The 22,699-nt window shown below is 31.3% G+C and overlaps 2 long non-coding RNA genes across 2 annotated transcripts; both read right to left on the bottom strand.

Annotated features, from left to right (window-relative positions):
- Positions 1–449: 449 nt before the first annotated feature.
- Positions 450–6,375, bottom strand: LOC148601622 (uncharacterized). Its single transcript, XR_015917202.1, has 7 exons — positions 6,362–6,375; positions 5,547–5,654; positions 5,333–5,365; positions 3,169–4,318; positions 2,924–2,953; positions 839–853; positions 450–563 (listed from the first exon to the last, which is right to left on the bottom strand). It is a non-coding gene; the product is annotated as an uncharacterized LOC148601622 (long non-coding RNA).
- Positions 6,376–9,626: 3,251 nt separating this feature from the next.
- Positions 9,627–16,616, bottom strand: LOC148601621 (uncharacterized). Its single transcript, XR_015917257.1, has 3 exons — positions 16,514–16,616; positions 13,416–13,517; positions 9,627–9,636 (listed from the first exon to the last, which is right to left on the bottom strand). It is a non-coding gene; the product is annotated as an uncharacterized LOC148601621 (long non-coding RNA).
- Positions 16,617–22,699: the final 6,083 nt, after the last annotated feature.

Below are 22,699 nucleotides of genomic sequence, written 5' to 3'. Positions count from 1 at the left end.
CTTTCGTCCACCCCGGACTTGACTTTTTATCTTGATTTCTTATAAGCAATTTTGCGGATGTTTCTAAAAAAAAAAGCAGAAGACGCTTAACTACGGGTGCACATGGTCCATGCTCCGAGTCCTATTTGCGTGCTTACTTTGTTTCTTTGTACGTCTTGTTTTGGATATGTTTTTTATAATGTATGTCTGTTTTCTCGTCTAGTCTATATCCCCCGGTTGCATTCTGTTGATTTTCACTAGAATCTCGTTTTCATTGATTACTTTTTCAAAGTTCAATATTATTTGAAGAATGTCATTTTGCGACATTTGAAGTGTGGAAAAAAAGAGATAAATGACTTCGTTTCACAGATGATAACACTGTTTCCTAATTGATAAAATTCAATCATATTTATATAGATGTGTATAACAAATTGCATGATTAGTATCTAAACAGTTGTTATAGTAAAATCCCTTGGTGAAAAGGGTGGGGCATTGATTAAGAGAAATATCTATACATAGTAGCTATCACTAAATCCGTGCATCTAACATGACATAGAAATGTTTGTACTCACAATCAACTGGAGCTATGGAAACGAAAAACATAAATCATTGTGAGCACAAAGCCTATAGAAATTGAAAATAAAGAGGACTTTTACATTTTATTTTGTTAATTTCTTTTCCTATAAGTTGGCCCTTTTAAATTGTATTTCTTGCAATTGTTTATTGCATTGAACGAATACATTTTTTAAAAAATTTTGGCTTAAATGAAATTGCTTTTTTTTCAAAAATTGCAATGCGAGATAGAGTACGAATTAAAATAATAATTATTGACGTCATTGATATTCAATTATATACTTACGTACTGTTGTAGTAGCTACAAGAATTAATTTTTCAATTGGTAAAAAAAAGTCATAACATTCATATTTCAGTTGACTGACGAATTTAAATGAATGTCGATTGGCAAATATAAATGTTTCGAAAGCTCAATAAACAAAATGACAAATTACATCATTTCACATGCCCATAAATGAATATGTATCTTAATCCGATAATGGTAACTTTAACTTTTATGAATGGGTAGTCATGTCTTATGAAATACGTGTTAAAGGAATGGAATATACATCATTTTATTATCATGTGTTATTAAGATTTGATTTTTTTAGACAGTAAATATTTATGTTAGTTTCTTTTTTTATTTTAAGAAAAATATAACAATTAAGGGTCTGTTTGTGTATTAATTTATTTAAAGTTTTAACAAGGTAAATTCTTTGATAAAAATAATATATTTTTGGTCAGCAACGGGAGATGTATAATGGTCAAGCGTCATCGTTTTGTCAGTTATTTTTTTTATTAAAACTCTTCCATTACTGGTAAATAGAATTAACTGAAATCCAACAGTAACACAGAGTGTCATTTTGCACTTCCTGTGTTGCATCTAAACCTGATTGAGTTTGTGGAGATCATGGTTGAAAAGTCATTTTGTCAATAAAGATGGTCTAGCATTTCATTTGCAACTATTAACTCATCCAAGACTGGTAAATGTAATTCATAAAACATGCCTTATTACATAATACAATTGTTCAGCTATTAAGTTACATTTTCATCTCAACTTGTTTATGGTGCTAAGCACAGACTATCTGTGTCATTCGTCATCCAAAGGTCTGTTGTCTTGCTACTGCTTATCGCAGCCACCTTACACCTTATAAATTACAGTAGTATAGTATATGTACGCCATATCATGAGGTTTCAACATCGTCTGCAGCACCATACTTAAGTGCACTTTGCTCAAATTTGATTCTGTTTTTATGATATATATTCATACAGAAAACCGAAACTATTAACACAAAAAGGTACAAAGCGTCAGCGTTATCCTACATATGTAAATATTCTGTCAAAACAAAATCAAAATCTTTCTTTCGGAAGTGACGTTTTAATGAACGGAAGCAGTTAAAGTGTGTTTGTTTGAACTTTAACGCAGACGCACAGCGTGAGTTATAGAGGGTCTCGAACATTCCTGTTGCTGGATGTATGAACGATATAACAATATAGCGTAGTAGTGTAGTGTACAAGTAGGCTTTGGCCTTCGTTAGTGGCGAATGACATCAAGTAAGAAAGAAAATAACACAGATTCTGCAGATGAGAAACGTTAGAGCATAAATCAGTGAACATGATTTTTTATCGTGGATTTGATACATTTTTACTACAAAATCCAAGGTCATGAATTATTCAACACTAGATTATTTGATTTTTCTGGTTGGGGTCAAAATAGGGGTACTCCTCTTTTGGTGTCATTTGCCTCAGATGAAGGCCGTTAAACCGATATTTTGGATAACCTATTCTCATCACCTTCTTTTCTTTCTGTTTTTTGTTGTTTTTTTTCTTTTGTTTTAAATTTGTACTACGTATTTATGCACGGTCAACAAAGCCACTTCACAACACATATATAGTTTTGTTTTAAGGAGTAATCAAGGGAACCAAGGTTCTGGCTGTAATCAAAATAATGCAATCCAGGGACAAAGACCAGGCATGGAAAACAGACATACAAAACAAAGAACATAAATTGACTAAAATAATACGTACAAAGTAACAAAAGCAAATGAGAACTCGGACTCCACTAAGAACTGGGAACATGGACCAGGTGTACCGGTAGGGTAATGGCCTCTGATTTTCTGAAAACATCCGCCGAATGGCTCATAAAAAATCATGTCCGGGGTAGTCGAAAGGGGAAAGGAACACTATGACACGTTGAACAAATCAGTTTTCATGGCGCAGGTGGATACACCGTTACGATCCACGAGTTCATGATGACTTCCATAAAACTTCTGTAGTGATGACTTCAATTTTGTAGCAACATAACCCTGTTCCAGAGGTCTACTTTCTAGAAGTCTAGCCCTATACAAAAAGTCTGCGTAGTTTCGGCAATCTATGTAAAAACAGTACTTACACGGAGTTGTAGACATTGTTGTTGTAGTAACTAAAAAGATGAAAAACACATTGCGTTTTTTTGATTGATTTGTTTTTGCATTTTCTGCTTATAATATTTCATTTTTGATATGCACTATTCATGTATAACTTAAACAAATTAATTTGAAATATTTATTTTTTCACACTTATAAACATAGCTGTGTCACATTTTATAATTCCTTGATTTGAAAAAAAGACGTTACGATAAAGTCATTACAAACATACCTGGTATTTGACAGTTTTTCCCTGTAAACCTTGACGCACACTGACAGGTATAACCTGTTTTACTGTTTATACAGAATCCATTGTGTTGGCATGGATCTGGTTGACAATCTACATGAATTCAAAAAACAGTTAATACCAATTTCATAATGTCTAAAAACTATATAATAATTATACTTAAAAAGAGTTCTTCATGCTGGAGTTCGCTTCTTATTTTTAAATTCCTTGTTACTACTTCTTATATACAATTTATAATGAACTTCAAAAATAGTTAACTATAATGCTGTTGTAAAGGGTTACTTATTATAATATGTTTTGTTTTGTTTGTTTGTTGGGGTTTAACGTCCGAGCACCAATATTTCAGCTATATTCAGACGATGAACATGATATTGATGATAAAATGAACATGAAATGGTAATGAAATGAAAAAGGGATGGGACACAAGGACAATGGGGTCGACAAATTTTGATTGCCACTGGAAATAGGGAGAGGTGGGTAGGGTCGGGCAATTTAGCCTCCTGTGGCTGAGCCCTATGGTTCCTACTTCGGGAGAATACCACAGTAGGGTTCTTTAACGTGCGAGGAACGTGGCATCTTTCCCAACACGGTGCACCACTATGGTTTGCGGTCAGGTTTTCCGTATTATAGCCTGACAACCCAAGCATGCAACACGACAGGGGTATCCCATTCCACCACCTGGGGCACACATCCCAGTTGCTCTGTGGGCAGAGCGCCCTAGCCCCCGGCTAGAGTTCTGAGCACTATTTAGTCGCCTTTTACGACAAGCTTAGCGCTGTGCAGGCCTATTCTTTTAACACCCGGACCTGCACGGGGCTATTATAATATGTGTACATCGGATCGCAATTGCAACACTTATATGATTGGTAATATTGTTTAAGGAAACAACTATGTTTCTTTAAAGGACAAAAGTAGTCAATTCTTTGCCATTCACAAAAAAATACAATGACATTTTTTAAAACTAAAAACAATTGTATTATCTGCAAAATGCAACTTGTCTTCAAACTAAAACACATTAAATTTAGTATGATGCACTCTGGGTATATTTTTATTGATTGCAGAGAAGTGAATCAATCTAATGTTTACCGACATACATGGAAAAAAAAACTACACCAATACTCACAATTGACTGGTTCTAAAAATGAAAAAAAAGTTACAATGTGAAAACCTCAAACATAATAAAACAAAATTAATTTGATGATTGTCGTTTATAATTATCTTTCTTTATTTTTGGTTATTTAAAAATATCATACAATGTTGAGCTATATTTTCGAAAACTGTAATAACATGACAAATTCAATTGAAATGCATCATTGAAGCCGCTGAAAGTGAACTGAAAGCGTTGGTATATCAATATGTTTCTGCCATTCAAATGTGTAGTGTAGATAATAGAAAAAAAAACAAAACAAAACAAAAACAAAAAACAAAAAAAACAAAAACAAAAAAAAGATGTTTTTTTCACATTAATGTCTCAACTTACATTTTTGCATGTGGGAAATTATTACAATTTCAATAATTTTCAAAGCTTCTTTAATAAATAATCAATAAAAACACAAAACACACAACATACCTCAACATAAAGTCTAATAGCACATCTTGAACAGTTCCAGATAAAATTCAAAATTGAAAGGCACATAATACCTATTGCTTCCCTATCATTGTATTCATGTTTATAAATTTGAATATTGTTTATGTAAGCACTTTTTTCTCAACAGGTGGATTGTAGAATATACTATGAATACGGAAGATGAATAGTGTCAGTTCAATAATTTGTGCATACCCTTTTCTTAATGTTATCATTGTAAACGGATAGCCTATGAAATCACACATTAATCATTTGTTGAGTTTTGCTTAGTTACATTAAGTTAAATCTTTTTAGACTAATACATTTCTGCTCTCACAGATTACTCTAAACAAGAAAAAAAGTACAAAGTTGCAAAGGGAGACAATACATAGATATTTTCAAAGACAGCATTAAAAATTAAGTCCGCTTTGAATACTCAACAAGTAAAATATCAGATGTCTATTATTTTAATCCCTTCTTATGACCATATGTTATCAAACATGTGCTACCCACACTTACATATGTGTTTGGTATGTATATCGGACTGTACTTAAACGCTTAATAATGCATATAATCTGCACTTACTTGGAGTCGTTGTTGTTGACGTGGTTGTTGTAACTAAAATGAGCAAAATAAATTTCAACACACCAAGATTTGAGCAAAATATACATGTACAATTTGTACCTTTAGCACAATTTTCATTTACAATTTCATCGTGAGGAATATAAAAGTAAGCTTATTGAAGATTCCATATCTCAGCGTTCGTGTTTGTTGAATGTATGTAATTTGCTTTTCTTACCCTGAATTTGACAGTTATTGCCTGTAAATCCAGTGCTACAAATACACGTATAGTTGTTTGCTGTTGTCAAACAATTTCCTGAATTATGGCATGGATTAGGATTACAATCTGTAAAAAAAAATACTTCGATTATCAAAAGACATTTTATGAGCAGCATCCCCAATCCTTGATATAACCTTCACATGTAAGACACAATGTTTATTTATCATTATCATTCAGACCCAATAAATAATCTTACAGAATTTCATTCTTAACATAAGTACTGAAAATAGGGTTTGTAAGTCTCGTTCTAGTTTCAGTTTTCCTTCCGGAAATTTAGATGTAGAACGTATTGAATCCGAAGGCCGGTCTGCATTTTATTGTTCACTTCCGGTAAATGAAAACGCTGTATCACTATGCAAAATCTACTATTTCTATGCTTTTCTTAACATTTTTTTCAGTAGAACTAGATATTTGTCATTTTTTATCAGTATTTTTTTAACAGAAATATATTTTGCTTTTAACACTTAACTCAGTGCTATGTTAATGACGAATCTCTATGCATTTGAATGGGAGATGAAGACTTATTCTCATGAAATCACGGAGTCACGTGACGAGATTTACATACCCTATATGAGCGAACCGACAAATCTGAAGCGATCAAGAAAGTATAAATAAATTGTTTCAAATGTTTTCGATGTGTACAATAATAATATGTCCACATTGTAAATAGCAAACTACTTCTGTTCTAACGTATATACAACATCAGTAGGTGATTCCTGTCCTTTTACAAAACTACTCCAATTCATGATCACTATAATAACGTGAATACTTACAATCGATTGCTGTTAAAAATATAAGGTTAAAGTAAATGATTTAGCACTAATTTGCAAATCAAAGAAACAATTACACATGATATCACACCATAACCTTACATTATGTAGATAAAGAAGTGATAATACAACATACGAATTGAATTCGTTTGCAAATAAACTCCAGTTACATGTAACGCAGCATGATTATCTTATTTCAAAGTTTTACTGTAAAATGAAAATAAATGTAATGATGTACTTACGTAGGTAATATAAGGTTAAAGATGTTTTTTATCAAATAATTATGTTTCTGTCATTGACAATAGGGGTAATATTTTGAAGAATCAAAAAGAACAAGTGTTTAGAGGATTTGGCTTGATGTATATACGAATCGGAAGAACTTTTTATGAAAAATCGTACATGAAGCTGACAAAAAAGTCATATCGACTACAAGTTAATTTTGATACTTGTCGAAGGAAGTCACAAATGACAACAAAGTGGTTTATAGACATATTTAAGGTATCTCAAAGTTACCTGTTTGACAATTTGTGCCGGTAAATCCTGGATTGCAAATGCAAGTAAATGAGTTTTGTGTGCTCACACAAGTACCAAAAGCACATGGCATTGATAAACAATCTGAAAAGCAAACACCCTGTACACACTTCAAGCTTTTACATGTTAAAAAAACACTAGTGATATGATAAATGTCATCGGGTTTTGAATTGTTTCCCCTTCAACATGTTCAAATAAGGGATATTATATACACATTCACTTACGTCTAGAAATGTAAATTATGGCTGCACTTAGCTACGGCCAAAGTCAAAATCTAGGACATTACTAAACAAATTATTTTATTTACATTTAGTAAATTTCTTACATTTTGCTAATATATAATATCAATATATTTTGCAAAGAACATACAAATTTATAAATAAAACTATAGTTATACCAGTACATGTTTTTCTTTGAAGGTGTACGGATACTGTCCCCTAAATATTTAGTGCAGTGAAAGGGAGCACTAACTATAAATAATAACCGGATTAAATTAAAACTTTAATATTTCATGATTATTGATCTTGATATTTGGCAAGACCAAAACATTAACTACCATAATTTATCAAAATGTGAAGAAATGATGAAATATTTTAGGAAAATCAATGCTCACTTGCTCTGCATTAAGGATCAAGAATATCTGAATGTCAGTCTTTAAATATGAATTTTGAAAGCTGTATATTTCTTTAAAATTTGTCGTTTACACTAATGTTTTCCGAAAAATATAGAAGTTAAATAATAACTAAACTAAACAACAGGGAAAGACCTAGATAGTGACTTAAGTGGAAAATGTTTTAAATGATTCTAAATACAAATATATTAAAAGACAATGATAAGAAAGGTATAAAGCATAGTAAAAGAGACATATTCACATAATATATCTATACACATATGCAAACGATTGACATTGTTAACAAAGTTTTCATTAAACATCTTCAAAGGACGGTGCAATTGCTAAAGAAACCTTTATAAGCAAAGCCTTTTTAATAATATTTTATATATATATATATATAATTCGAATGGAGTACTCTGAGTTTTTTTCAGAAACGTTGTGTTATTTTGGCTTCTATTGTTAAGGTGAGCATAAATTTGAATATATTGTAGTGCATCACTGTTGATAGGACATCAAAACTATCGCAAAAAGAGTTGAAGTGTTTTTTACATATACATTAAAATCATACATACGATCGGTAGCTGAAAGTAGTAATTTAAATTAAATCTTTATACATGGCCAACAATTTTGGTACATGTCAACATTTTTTTAACAAATTTTAAACCATTAGAAATCACAAATCATAGTCTACTTAAAATGAGTGTTGGTTTGTATTGAATAGAAAACACGAGGAATATTAAAATAAGGGGAGATAACTTCTGACCTGTCCTTAATTTATTTGTTTGGTAAAGAAACCTTGAATAATAATACTTTTTATTCAGAGTCATCCCCGTTTTTATACCAACGAATCCGTGTTTCCTCTCTCTACATAGGAACATCAAAAATGGTGGTATTTCATTTATTCTGTGCCGCACATATCAGAGGATCTACCTGGTGTTTTACTGGCTGACCTCTTGAATGCTTTGTTGATTTACAACGTTTTCAAGTGCAAATGGGGCCATGATAATTTTGGGTAAGTGAACAATAAAACAACGTTTTGGAGCTTGCAAAATTTATTTACATAATAAAGTCGGAAAATAAATTGTCTTGGAAATATTTGAAGCATTAAAATGTTGGGGTTTTTTTGCCAATTTATCTATTAAACATTGAATACTTTTTATCATTGTTTGAAAAATAACGATAGAAAATATTCCCAATTTATGAAATACATTAATGTTTTTTTCAAACTATTTCAATATTTCCCACATTTAACATTTACTTACATTTTTCGCAAAACAGTCCAGTATATCCATACTGGCATGCACATCTGAACCTGCCATTTGAGCTAAAACATTTTCCCCCATTTTGACAAACAACTCTAGCACAGTCTTTAAAACAAATAGAATGTTTATGTCTTAAAATTCATATTATCACAAATTAATTTACCTTCATCTTCGAGTAATACATGTAATACAATATGCTTTACCGATTAATATGAGGCTGTTCTGAGGTAATTCTGGAATTGGTTAAGTTGCCTTAAAAATGCTACATGTAATGTAACTGTATTCAATATCGATTCGATTGATTCATTGATGGAATGTGATTGAATGTCATTTGGAAGATTTTAAAATGCATTCTGTCAGGACCACAGCGTTTGAGTAACCGAACAGATCTTGCCAAACGGAGCAGCAGCCCGAAAGTAGGCTTAGTTGGCATACTTGGACCCATAAGTCTTACTGCAAGCCAACTAGTCGTACCTGTATTCTTGATTAGCCATTTTTATGTTACTTATTAAGGAGTCATTTTAATCATAAAACATCACTTATTATATATTCCAACGCTGCTGAGTGAGAATGGTTTTGTCGCTCAAAGTAAGAGGGCATAGGTCGTTGTACATTTTGTGTTAATCGTAACCGTTATTTTAAATTAGGACCGATTTATTATACTAGATATCAAAACATGTTTGACCAATTTATTGGCAGTTTTGAAGGTGATCAACCTTTAAAACATAATTGCGTTTTAAATCAGAAATACGACTATGATTCATTGTATGTACAATCCAATAAATTCAACTCTACAAAAGACAATTTTCCGAACCATTAAGGACTTTACTGTGTAATGAAGCTGAATAAATATGTATACTTACGGTTGATCTCTGTAAAAACAATAACGAACTGTTAAAATACAAATTTTGATCATAAAGATTTTTTAAACAAATAGGAATAGAAAAAAGTGTGTGTATGTCTCTTATCTTTAAAATACATCATTTTTGTAAAAAAAAAACTCCTCAAGAGGTTCAAATCCCACCTCTCCATAGTTATAGTTTATTGCTGAAACTAGATCTAATGAAAAACAAGTACTATTTTAAAGAAAAAAAAAAGAAATAGCCGACGCATTAAAATTTTACTACATTTCCTTCAAGAAAATAACACATGGCACGCAATTTCAACTTTTTTATATAGTTTTTTCAAACGCAATTTTAAATTTTCTATACAGTATTTTTGAACGCCTCTAAGTAATCAGTATTTGGCCAATCGGGAAACAGAATTGCTATCAGGTGGCTTGCGGACCTGAACCTAGGTAAAACTCCAAAATGCTTAAATTGAACAGTTGGACGTAGCTTTGGCAGTTTCACTTTTATCATTTTTTGAAGTTATCAAAGGGTTGTTTTTTGATATCTTAATGTACTTAACTCGTTTTAAATTGAACTCTGTGTCTTGTAATATTTAATGACATTAATGCCGTATCGGAAAATGTTGGTTAGAGTTTAAAAAAATGTCGACAACTTTAAATAAACATGACTCGACATGTGACATTAATCATAATACCTTTAGACTATAATCTCCGTCTTTCATCAATGATGCGATATTTACATTAGAGTATAAATATGATCAAACAAGTACCAATGATCAGAACAGAACGACAACTTAGAAACGTCAAAATCTAAGTGCATATCCATTATTTGAAAACGGGAAATAGAGACAATCTACATAAACAATGCAAATACTAGAATTAAATTGCATATAAAACTGAAGATAATGAAAATAAAGCCACACAAAAGGCAAAATTACATGCAATATAAACTCCCACAAAAACCCGTGAGTAACATCAGGTGCTCTGGAAAGGTTCAAATATCCTTCGCCGACAGCTGCATCTATTAGTTTGATTACAATGCAGTTAGAAGTGGACAGTAACTGAATATATCTAGTACAATCTGATGTATATAAACTTTATATCGGTAAATCATACTGTAGGGAATAAGGACGAGGTGTGCTGCTTGGGTAAGCATTCCGAGGTCTGTTTTAAAACTTTTTACTGCCACAGTTTTTCTAAGAGAGTGCCATTCATAGTTTTAAATATATTTTTCGAATCTTGTTCTATAACGATTCGTCATACAATGATTGCATGACGTTACAATGCTGCTTCCGATAAGAGGCATACGTAGAGTGGACTGAATACCACCCAAGTGTTTTTCATTACAATGTTTTAATTATTTTTCCCTTGATATGTAATCTGTAATTATTTGCAGCGCATCTAAGTTAACCAAAAAGGATTGAAAATTGATTTTAACATCCGATTTGTATCAGACTCGTGTTTAAATTATTTTCCACATTGTCTTAATTTAAAAGATGGAGGTTTGTTATCACGCCAAAGTACTTTACCCCCGCCGCATGTTTTGCGCCAGTCCCTATTCATGAATTTCTGGCCTCTGTATGTCTTGTCGTGGTTTCAATTTCAATTTACCTTTATGTTGCTGGAGTATATATATATATATACGTTTTCGCTGTACCTGTTTATAATGTACATTTTAGGTTTGGGACTAGCTCCACCCTTTCCTGTGGCGTGATAGTTTCCTTGCCGTTCATTGAAGACCCATGCATGGTCTTGAGCCGACATTTTTCATTTCGGTGGAGTTGTTGCACTTTCATATATTAAACATATCCATTTTTGTGTTATTTGAAAATATATTGTACATATCATATTTTTGTCGAAAAACAAACAAAAGATGCATTATGTAGTAATTTACAAAGTACATGGACATTACCAGTCACAAGTTTAAACAAATAGAGGAGTTTCAGCTGTGCGATTCAAACCAAATTAATCATTTTATCGAAAGATCTGTCATTTACAAAAATATTGCTGCATCGTACACATCCATACATTCACATGTAATTTAGTTAAGGAGGACTTTCGCAAACAGGAGTTTGGAACACAGAGGTGACACACGCATGATGAGACCAAATCATCATAACAATTCTTCTTGTTCTGGGGAGTAGCTAACAAAGCATTTAGCAGATTTTACGTTCGACTTAATATCCAATCCAAATTCAACACTAAAATTAATCTTGTGTCTTTAAGATACGAACAAGGTGAACACCGATTAAGCCTTTTTCCCGTCGAACACTTTACTTTTATTTTTTTGCTGAACGTGTGATTATTGAAATGAAAGCGGTGTAGTTTGTCAAAAGTATGATCAACGATTAATAAAAGCATACCAATTATATCATTATCTGTTTCATGTTTGTGCAGACTATTTTATTTAGGTAGTAATGCTTTTCGACTGATGTGAAGTAAATAATATACATGTAAGCAAACGTTCACTCGGTGAACTGTGTATTCATTGGAATTATCATTATATTATCCCTTTAAAAACCTACTCATTGAGTCATATTGAAACCACCTCATCTGTTTGTCACTATGTCCGTCCGTTCGAATGCCGTCGTACTTATCTCGGCTCCCAATGAATAGACAGATTTAAAAATTAGTGTGTCGCTTAATATAGATTGGGCATATGTTTTAAGTGATTTTGGTTGCTCAGTATTATTAACTCCCTGTACTAGTGGGGCTATGACTAGCAAGACATCCCGTTAATGTTTATATATATTTATGTAGTCATCGTATTAACACATGACCATATGTATGGCCCTCGATTCTGTAAAAGAGTAATTAAGGGAACCAAGGTCATAGTGGTAATCAAACGAATGCAATCCAAGGACAAAGACCAGACATGGAAAACAGAAATACACAACAAAGAACACACAGTAACTAAAATCATACATACAGAGTAACAAAAGCAAATGAGCAACTCTGACTCCACTAAAAACTAGGAGCATGGACCAGGTGCACCGGTAGGGTAAACAAATAAGTGGCACAAATGAAATGCGAAAAATACCATGATAAGATCCAGTATGAAACATTAATTTTCCAGCAACTAATATTAATTAAATAACTGCTCAATTTCAATCTTAAAAGATAAAAAAGCAATAACAGTTCGAATTGCAAATAGTTTACAACAATAAATTTGGAACACGAGGTTTATGTTAGCCAAGGCTCATATATTTATACATATACACTGTTCATTGAATTCATGCAACTTGCAAAGGGTATATATGCATTCAATAAAGAATATCATATCTTATCGTGAAATGTTTTTGTTTGTTATGATAACCGGTATATGTGACAAAGAGAACATTTGTTGACGTTACGCATACCAGAAATCCAGCCAAAAATATAATTGATTGATAAATTGATTGGAAAACTACCAAGACCCTCCCCTCTGTGTCTCAATGTCACTCTTTTTTTTCATAATACGGGCTTTGCTACTGTGAAGCCAAGAAAAATAAAGTAGTTTGACGGGGTTGATTTATCGGCCCTATCACTGACAGGAGTAGTACAATGATCGTCCCTGTGAAACAGGACTCATTAACGAGTCATCATAATGCACCTACCAATTTATTCCAACAAATGAGAGAGGCTACGCTGTTTTAAAAAAAAATCAAAACAAGATATATCATCAGAGCATTTAAAATGACGTAGTGAACAACATAAAGACGTGCGACACTGTTTACATCACAAATCTAATGTCAAAAGGGTAAAACCGTAGCCGTAATTCAATAATCGTCAAAACTCTAATTTCTATATTTATCTGTTTACCTCTATCACATGTTGGTCCTGTATAATTAGGGTCGCAGCTACAGATATAGGAATTTGGCGTATTTATACATTTCCCATGTATACATGTATTCCTTGCACAATCTGGAAAGAACAAAAAAAGACGCAGTTTATGTTTTTGACATCCAAAAACTTTCTAAAAAAACAAAATTACTAAACTGATAAATTCTAAGCAACAGTTAAAAGGAAAAAAAATCACAAAACAGGTAAGTGTGATCGTTATTTGTTCAACAATTCACTGTATTTTATATTCCATGCACGGGGAATACCATGTGAATTAGAATAACTAGTGTCTAATCCAAATTTGTTTAAATCAAAAATGCTTAAACTAAGTATGGTTTGGCATAGCATGATGATGACAATTCTTTTTAAAAGTAAAAATTAATTCGATTTTTTTAGGTTAAACAATATTAGTACTAACGTCTTGACGTTATAGCTCTCTTTCCCTCTTTTTCAGTATATATTTATATATAAGTATAAATATGATAAAGGTGTAGTAGCATTATTCTCTGATAATGACCCAAAACGATATGTTGTAAAAACATTAATTGTTCAAAATATATCACTATGCATTTAAATTTAAGAAAAATGAGTAATTTGTTGATTTAGGCCATTCTGACGATTTTAAAATGGTGAAATATCAGAGTAAAAATGTAAAATCAAATATAATGTAATGATTTTCTTCACTAAATAAGAATTTATTTCTTGGGTTTTGGACACCAATTTTAATATCAGATTATGACCGCAAAAAAAATATATTGCGTTTCTGTTCAAGCAATTTATTAGTTATACTAGTGCAAGGGAGTAATCAAAGAGTAATCAAGGGAACCAAGGTTATAACGGTAATCAAAGAGTAATCAAGGGAACCAAGGTTATAGCGGTAATCAAAAGAATGTAATCTAGGGACAAAGACCAGACATGGAAATATTCTTATGTTTCCCAAGTTTCTTTGGGTTTTAACCTCATTATTCAGTTTGAAACACTTTCAAAGCTTGATGACGAGAGTCATAAATAGTGATAAATAATCCTAGACTTAGGAAGTTTGCCTTTTCTTCTTGTAGAGGTAAGGCCAGAACAATATGTGACATTAAGCGACCTTACACCATTCCAGAGACTCGACCAAAATAAAAACTACTTACGATTTTGTACTGAAACATAATAAAAAGCCTATAATTATTTTTTTTTAACTTTTAGGATCAATAAAATACCTCAAATCAAAGACGTTAAAAAAGTCCTTAGCCAGACCTCAAAACTGAACCAAAATCGGGTACTATTAGAAAATCTTATAATTCATTGTCAATGCACAAAAACAACTTGAAGACTTGTTTTTTTGTAGTGTATTTGTTTTCTTCAAATTGCTTGCATGTGCAATATAATGTATTATTATATAGTAATAAATATTGTTCAATTCAAATCAATAGAAAACAAAGCATGCAATATATCCTGGTATTTGCACGCAAACTTTCATTCGTATCTGGAAAAATTCGGAGACGTTCCGAATACGTTCTCAAATTTACTGCACTGCTGTCGTCTGCTAAAAAATGGCTGAACGGGATATTGACAGGCGATGACCTCTTTATATGGGTCAAATTTCCGTGTCTGGTGACAGTTATTTTTCTTTCAAATAGTACAAACAAAAAATGCATTCCTTTTTATTTTACTACAATTTATCAAACATTCATAAATGCATATTGCACTAGTTCATATGTTTATTATGCATCATATTTAAACTAATGCAATAAAAAACATACTACGATGTCAAATGCATTATATCCAACAATTATTAGTATAATGTTAACTGAAATATTTATTAAAGTATAATAAAAGTGTTATTGCATGAATACTGGTGAATAGTGTCCCTCGCAGAAAATTTTAATGCACTCGCAAGCTCGTGCAATATAATATTCTACTCGGGACAATATTCACTAATTTTCATGCAATAACCTATATTATTATTATTTTTTAACTTACGCTCGTCTTAATCACGCAATGTACGCATAAGGTGAATTTATAAACCTCCGATTATAATCAGAACTTTCTTAGATGGTATATTCATACAGGAGTATTTCGTAGAATGAATGAATAACCTTCACTGCAGGTACTTGGCACGATAGATAAAATTTTCATCAACAAGACTCAATTGAAGATTTTTTTAAGATACATTTTCGCGGCGCTAAATATTTTTGATGTAAGAATTTTTAACATGGTAGATTTATACTTAATACTATATATCATCATGGACATAAAAAGCAACCATGCAATTGTTGGTTTGGTAATATATTATAGGAAACAAAAAGGTACAAATTTGTCTAATGCTGAATAAGTTCTCAAACCATTACCTCATTAATATTAAACTAATAAAAATACTGTGACAAACTTGTATTTGTGGATACCAATTTTCGTGGTTTATGGAAAAAAACGCCAGTTCGTAGATTCTTAAATTCGTAGATTTGTCTACTCTATCATAAAATTAAATTGGAAATTTTTATTGTATGATAGGGAACCAAATTTCATCGTTTTCCAATCCACGAAAACCACGAAAATTGATACCCCACAAACAATGATACTTCCAAAGTAAAACACAATTCTTTCATATCTGTGTTAATAGTTCATATGCCCATTCGAACAGTGCATACTTTATACTTTATTTCTTTTTTGTTCAGCCATTGCCTTATAGGATAAAGCATCAAATAATTGAAATACTCTGTTTAAATGTTAGATGTCTACCAAAGTACCACACGTATCAAACTTACGTCATTGATAAATTTCTATTTCATCGGGGGTCTTTCATAAAGCATCTGCCTCGTATTTTCTTATAATAACTACATTTTTGTTCCGTTTTAGTAAGACCAAATCATTAGTTTCCTACAAATTGTTAACACAGTCTGAACGTTGTTTAACTTATGTCAGGAAATACTAGTACATTTCCTAGATTTCGATTTATTTCCTATTTCAAATTTTAACTGAGGGATCAATGACGTCAAGAGTCCATATAACTTTGTTTTATTTATTGCATAAAACTGATGTATAAATTAAAGTTTTATTCCTAAGATATACTGATAGATAATGCTTATACGTACATGTATTACAGGTCTTGCCCTCGTAACCAGGATCGCATGTACATGAATAACCGGATGTATGCCTTACACACTTCCCGTGAACACAAGGGTTGCTAGCACAATCTGAAAAATAAGAAATAGACATAATGTAGTCTTTCATGAAAAAAGGTGAATTGATAACATGAAAGTCATGTTAAATAAATATCATGTGAAAATCACGTTAATTTCATGTGAATTCACACGAATTTCACGTGAAGCTCGATTAGCATGAACTTCACATGAAAAATATTTGTCTGTGTATGATAGTTTTCTAAATCCCGAGTTTTTGTACAAGTTATTTTACTTGTGACCGAAACGAAGACTGTTTTCCCTATGAAACTGTTCTGTACCATGCTTTGCTTTTCAGTCAGGTCAATGATTACTTATGCGTATTTTTGCGAGAAAATATCCACTTTAGTACAGTTTCTGAAATCTTTAATTTCAACACAACATGATATGTTAATGAGTAATCAAGGGAACCAAGGTTATAGCTGTAATCAAAAGAATGTAATCCAGGGACAAAAATCCGACATGGAAAACAGACATACACAACAAAGAACATACAGTAACTAAAATCATACATACAAAGTAACAAAAGTAAATGAGTAACTCGGACTCCACTAAAAACTGGGAGCATGGACCAGGTGCACCGGTAGGGTAAGAGTCCTCTGCTTTTCTAGAAACACCCGCCGTTAATAGTTTGTTATGTTGCATTTACCTATCCATGTAATCTTAAGAAGGTATTTCACTCTTTGAATTGTTTAACCAAAACAATAGTTTCGTGTAACCAATAAATCATTGCGCTGCCATTACTTAAGGAAGAGCGCTTTGTTAAAAATTATTTTAATAACTCAGGACGGTACGAATCAATGCGGTATTCTTTTAACAGCATTTTCATTAAAAAGTAGATAAAGAAATTTTTTTAACACGCACTACACATGTAAAAAGAACATCTATTCTATGGCATGAATGGAAAGGATATAAAGTTGATTGAAGAATGCAGTAAATCATTTAATTAAAAAATAGGTATTTCAATCCAATCCGATAAATCAAAATGGGCTCACACACGCACATATACACACCCAAAGGCTATGAAATGAAATAGGAAACGAACATTGGAAAAATATTAGCGGTTAATCAGTTTAAATTGGTATTACTCACCATCAGTTACTGTAAATAAAAAGATTATTTATGTATTTATTTATGTTGTTTATTAACAACAACAAAAACACGAATGCGAACTGCATTATTCACGCATTTGTATTTGTCCAGATCATACACGTTGGTGACGAGAAGTAAAATATCTGATTTCATAAGTGTCCATTTACATTATTTGAGGAATGGTTAATTAAAATATGAAAAATTTAAAGCAAAAAAGTTGCGCATTCCAATATACACTCTAAAATTGTGTCATCAAAGTAGTATTTAAATTATTTCTTGATTTCAGAATTACTGCCGTTGTCAAACATTACAAGATGCAACGTATCATTCATACAAAATGATCGGCTTAAGTTGGCATTAAAAAAAGAACAGTTATCTTACCTTGTTGACATGTATTCCCGCTGTAGCCATTGTTGCATGTACACCGAAAGCCAGTCCGTAAATTCATACAAGTCCCTCTCCCGTTGCATGGATCAGGATAACAATCTAAAAAATGTGCCAATGCAACTAAGGCAAGCAATGACAAATTGTTACATATTACAATGCAATCCATCTTTTAATTATTCGTGTAGCAAACACATTCAATGTATTTTATTTATCAAATAATACATGTAAACAGCAGTCAGTCAAACACAAATGCTGATAGATAAAAGGGGAAGTGGGATAGATAAAGAAGTTGTGTGTTTCTGATTAATTTTAACATGTATAAAAAACAAATTTTTAAAACGACAAATTTATTCTATTCAAATAACCTTTCGTTATTTGGTGAACGTTTTATAAGTCAAAAAGTTTTTTAGCCTACATGTGTACATTTTTTTCTGTTTATGCTTTAGTACAGCTTTAGGGAGATAGAGTATAACATGTCTGCTACATGTATATGATATTCGTCGTTTTTAGCGGTGCTTAAGGAATGACTGTTATATTTTTCGGTCTAAGATGAAATAACCTCAGTCACGTGGTACACACTTATTAATCAATATGATCTCTGCGTAGTAGCAGGTTATTTTCATTTAAGTATCAGAATTCAACGAGTAAAACATTAAAAACATTTGATCACGTCACATTGATTAGAAAATCGTGTCTATGAGATGATGGATGACATTGTTTATCCAATCAGAAAGCGTGTGACTTCTGAAATTAAATTATTATTTGATTAACAAAATAAAAATGCAGTTCTGTAATCAAATATTACAAAATAAATGAATGGAAAAATTTATTTGAATTTTTTGGTTTAATTTGAATAAAATATATTTGCAATTGGTATCTGAATTGTTTTTCATTGAACTTATTTTGCCTTTTTATTTCTGTTTGCAATTACCCATCGATAGTTAGAAGTGGTGTTAAACATGTTTATAATTTTAAAATAAATATTATATGTTTTTTTTTTTTTTCACATCATAGCAAAAACTTTAGTACGCTGACATGCACATTTTTATACAAATTAATTTGATACCAATGAGAGCTAACCGGGTAATAAGTACTATCTTATACTGTCTTGTAGAAAAGAAATCGTTGCAATTTTGTTAACAAAATACACATTTAAAGATGTACTTACAGTATTTAACTGAAACAAACAATTTAAGGAAAGTAATCTTCACAATAAAATTGAACAGTTTTGTCTTTTAACTACAATGGAGACATGTCTTAACAATCAAATTTTGTACCATTACTATTTTAACTAGGTTTCAGGACGATGTCTATATTTAACAATTAGTTTTTAGTAAAAAAATATCACAGAGCCATAAAAAGATTTGTTTGAATATCAGGTATAAGTTCACATAGCCTAAAAAGTTTGATATTCGGTTTTTTAATACAGTAAAGTAAATGAAACGAGGTATGAAATGTAATTATCCGGTCCAGAAAGATAAATAAAAAGCTCATTTCATCTCTCAACCACCAGTGGACTGCACCTTAAGTTCATGGCTTTAAAAAAATACCAAAACACAGTTTCATGATTTTACCGACGGGATGTATGCTATCCTTCAGTAAATATGAAATTTAAATAAAAAGGATTTGTGAGTCGAATGCACAAAATGATTGCACTACATTAGCCTAAAACAATAAGGCATTCAAAATTGACATTTATTTTATTATACTAATGAATTTACAGTGCAATCCAGTTCCGATAAAATGAAAAAAATTTCGGTCTGATAGAATACGATTTCTCTAATATTATCAATATTTCCAATAGAGTTTTTGTCAATAATTCCTTGCTATAATCGACACAATATATTATCAAAAGTACATGGGAAAATTGATATGATTGTTACCTTGGTCACAATTAGTTCCCTGGTAACCCGTATTGCAGTGGCATGAATATCCGTTAGCTGTGTTATGGCATGTTCCATGCAAACATGGATTAGAGGAACAATCTAAATACAAATATAATTGTTGTCAATTTGTATTATTAGCATGAAAAACATAGGATACTTGTAATGCACTTGACTTTGGACCGTTGAAAGTAAAAGATAAAGTGAACACACATGTGAATATCATGATGATATTGTGAGTTAAAAATCAAACAAACCGCGTTTTATTATATAACTTGATTATCGGAGTTCCCAATCTTTATGCGGTGTAACCTAATTATGGACTTGTAGATGTCCTATAGTTTACCTCTCTCCCTCTCTGTCTCTCGATTGGTCGAAATCTATGGTTATCATGACGTCATAATTTCGTTTTATCTGGTGCTGTCGCATCACAATTGTCTTTTTTTTTACGTTTTATAAAACCATGTCATTGTAATGCACAATATAATCATTGATACACATTTTTTATGTGATCAACTATATATTGAAAATTCCAAACAAGAAATATAATGTGTACTTTAAACGGTGCTTATTTTCCTGACATCTAATTCCTTGTACATTGGATAGTGAAGTCTACTTACGATTAACAACTGAAAGTAGACAAAAAATACATATTAGACCCAACATCATATTTAAAAAAGTCAAAGAAAACCCTAAAGACCCCTTCAACATCTTTCAGTGATAAAGATAATTCTTTGTTGTCGGTAGTTTTGTAATTTCAAAAATTCAAATTTTATTTGTGTATACTGTTTTTACAATATTTTACATTATTCTTCTGTTTGTCATTACACGGTCATAATAGGCTGACAACATGTTATTAAATTTCTTATTTCGTATTCATTCATTAATTAGATGTTAAAACCTAAAAAAAAAAGATTCATTTAATTCTAATAAAAAGTTCACCACTTTTTAAAGTGTATTCTATGGTGTTATTACAATTGTGGATTATTATTTGATATTTTCATTATTTCTTTTCACAACTCAATATCAAAATACTATCTTTTTGTAGTTATTCTGAACATTTCGGACAGTGTTTCTACAAGAGAAGAGGATATCCACAGCCTCACCTGGTTTATACTCAGAATTCTAGATGGTGTCATTCTAGTCTTTGCAAGATACTTGCAAATGCTGTAATATGTGATACATTACCCCAAAAGGATACACATTTTTTTCAGTTGTTTTATCGGTCTTTTTTATAAAACGTAACATTACTCTTTCTGATATGTATGTTAATAGAAGATAATTCATGTCGAAAATCCAATAATTTATATTGTATTTCAGTGTCATTCACTGAGTTGTCTCCCTTAAATTTGAATTGTATAGTACATTCCCTTTTCTTTATATCTCCTATAGATAGGGGTTATATGGAAAGCCACATGTTACATTCTGTTTACTATGGCATTATAAACAAAACAAAAAAAGAACAAAAAACAAAACAAAAAACGAAAAAGAAAAAAAAAGAAAGAAAAAAAAAAGAAATAAAAATATGTAGGCTTTCCTACCATGAATAACATTATCCATGATTCTTACAGTGTAGATGGAATGTTACTTTATTTATAGTTTGGGCATGTATAATTGTCTTGTCTACAAATTGGTTTTATCCTGTTTCTCATTCTAATTATGACATCCTTGTTTGTTTTTGCGTTTGTAGTATCAAAGCCTGTTTTAATGTACATTTAAAGTTTTGTCTTCACAGACTGGTTATATTGCAGCATTGAATATTTCGTTATTTGAGAAATGAAGCCATATTTAGTCATTGACACTCAGATGTATGATTTTATCAATACTGACAATAGTCGTCGTAAATATACGGTAGTATTAACTTTAATAATAGTACGTAAGTTTCTTTTTTACATATATATATATACATAATCTTCCAAAATATAGATATTTGTCCATATGCGGAATATAATATATTCGAGATCATGACCATTATATCGTAAGAACACCTCATGCGGTATATTAAGTGGCATTTTGTGCCCAGCAAAGATACGTTTAATTGAAAATCATCGATTATATAATTTAAACAAATAAATGAGAATTTTTGTTATAAAAATGAACTTCCTGTACAAAGTTTATGCATTCACAAACAGATCATCAATCACAATCTAAAAACGTTACAATGTTAAGAAAATAATACCTTGATCACACTTTGTCCCATGATAACCTGGAACGCATGAGCATGTATATCCGTATGATGTATGGTGGCATGTACCGTGTACACATGGATTAGAAGAACAAGCTAAATATAAAATTCTTTGTTAACGGCACAGATTAAAAGTCCAGAATTAGAGAAAATCGAAAATACTTTGAGTTGACTCTGGCAGTGTTATTATAATTATTGAACCATCTGAATCATAAAATAAAAATGTTTCCATATTATTTACCAAAATGAGCTAAAACTCCATTGTTATGTACTGCAAATTAACACAAAAATTCTACAAATGCCTCATTGATCTAACAATTGGTAATTCAGATGCCGGTCATTAAAAACATATAAGACATATCTTGAGTGAAGTCTTTAATTACAATGACTTGTGCTGAAAGTGAAAATGCTAAAAGAGCGTTTATAGTACAAGAGCTGATCCTTGTAACTATAATTGCGATCGATAATCGGTCATCGATCATTTCCGATATGCCAAAATGATCCGTTTAACCAGTTATTGATCGGTCAAATAGTAGCGCGGATCAATTCAGG

The sequence above is a fragment of the Perna viridis genome, chromosome 12, assembly GCF_037379345.1.
Source record: "Perna viridis isolate PV_CMFRI_1.1 ecotype Kerala chromosome 12, ASM3737934v1, whole genome shotgun sequence".
Taxonomy (NCBI): domain Eukaryota; kingdom Metazoa; phylum Mollusca; class Bivalvia; order Mytilida; family Mytilidae; genus Perna; species Perna viridis.
This window is presented reverse-complemented; position numbering and strand designations above follow the sequence as displayed.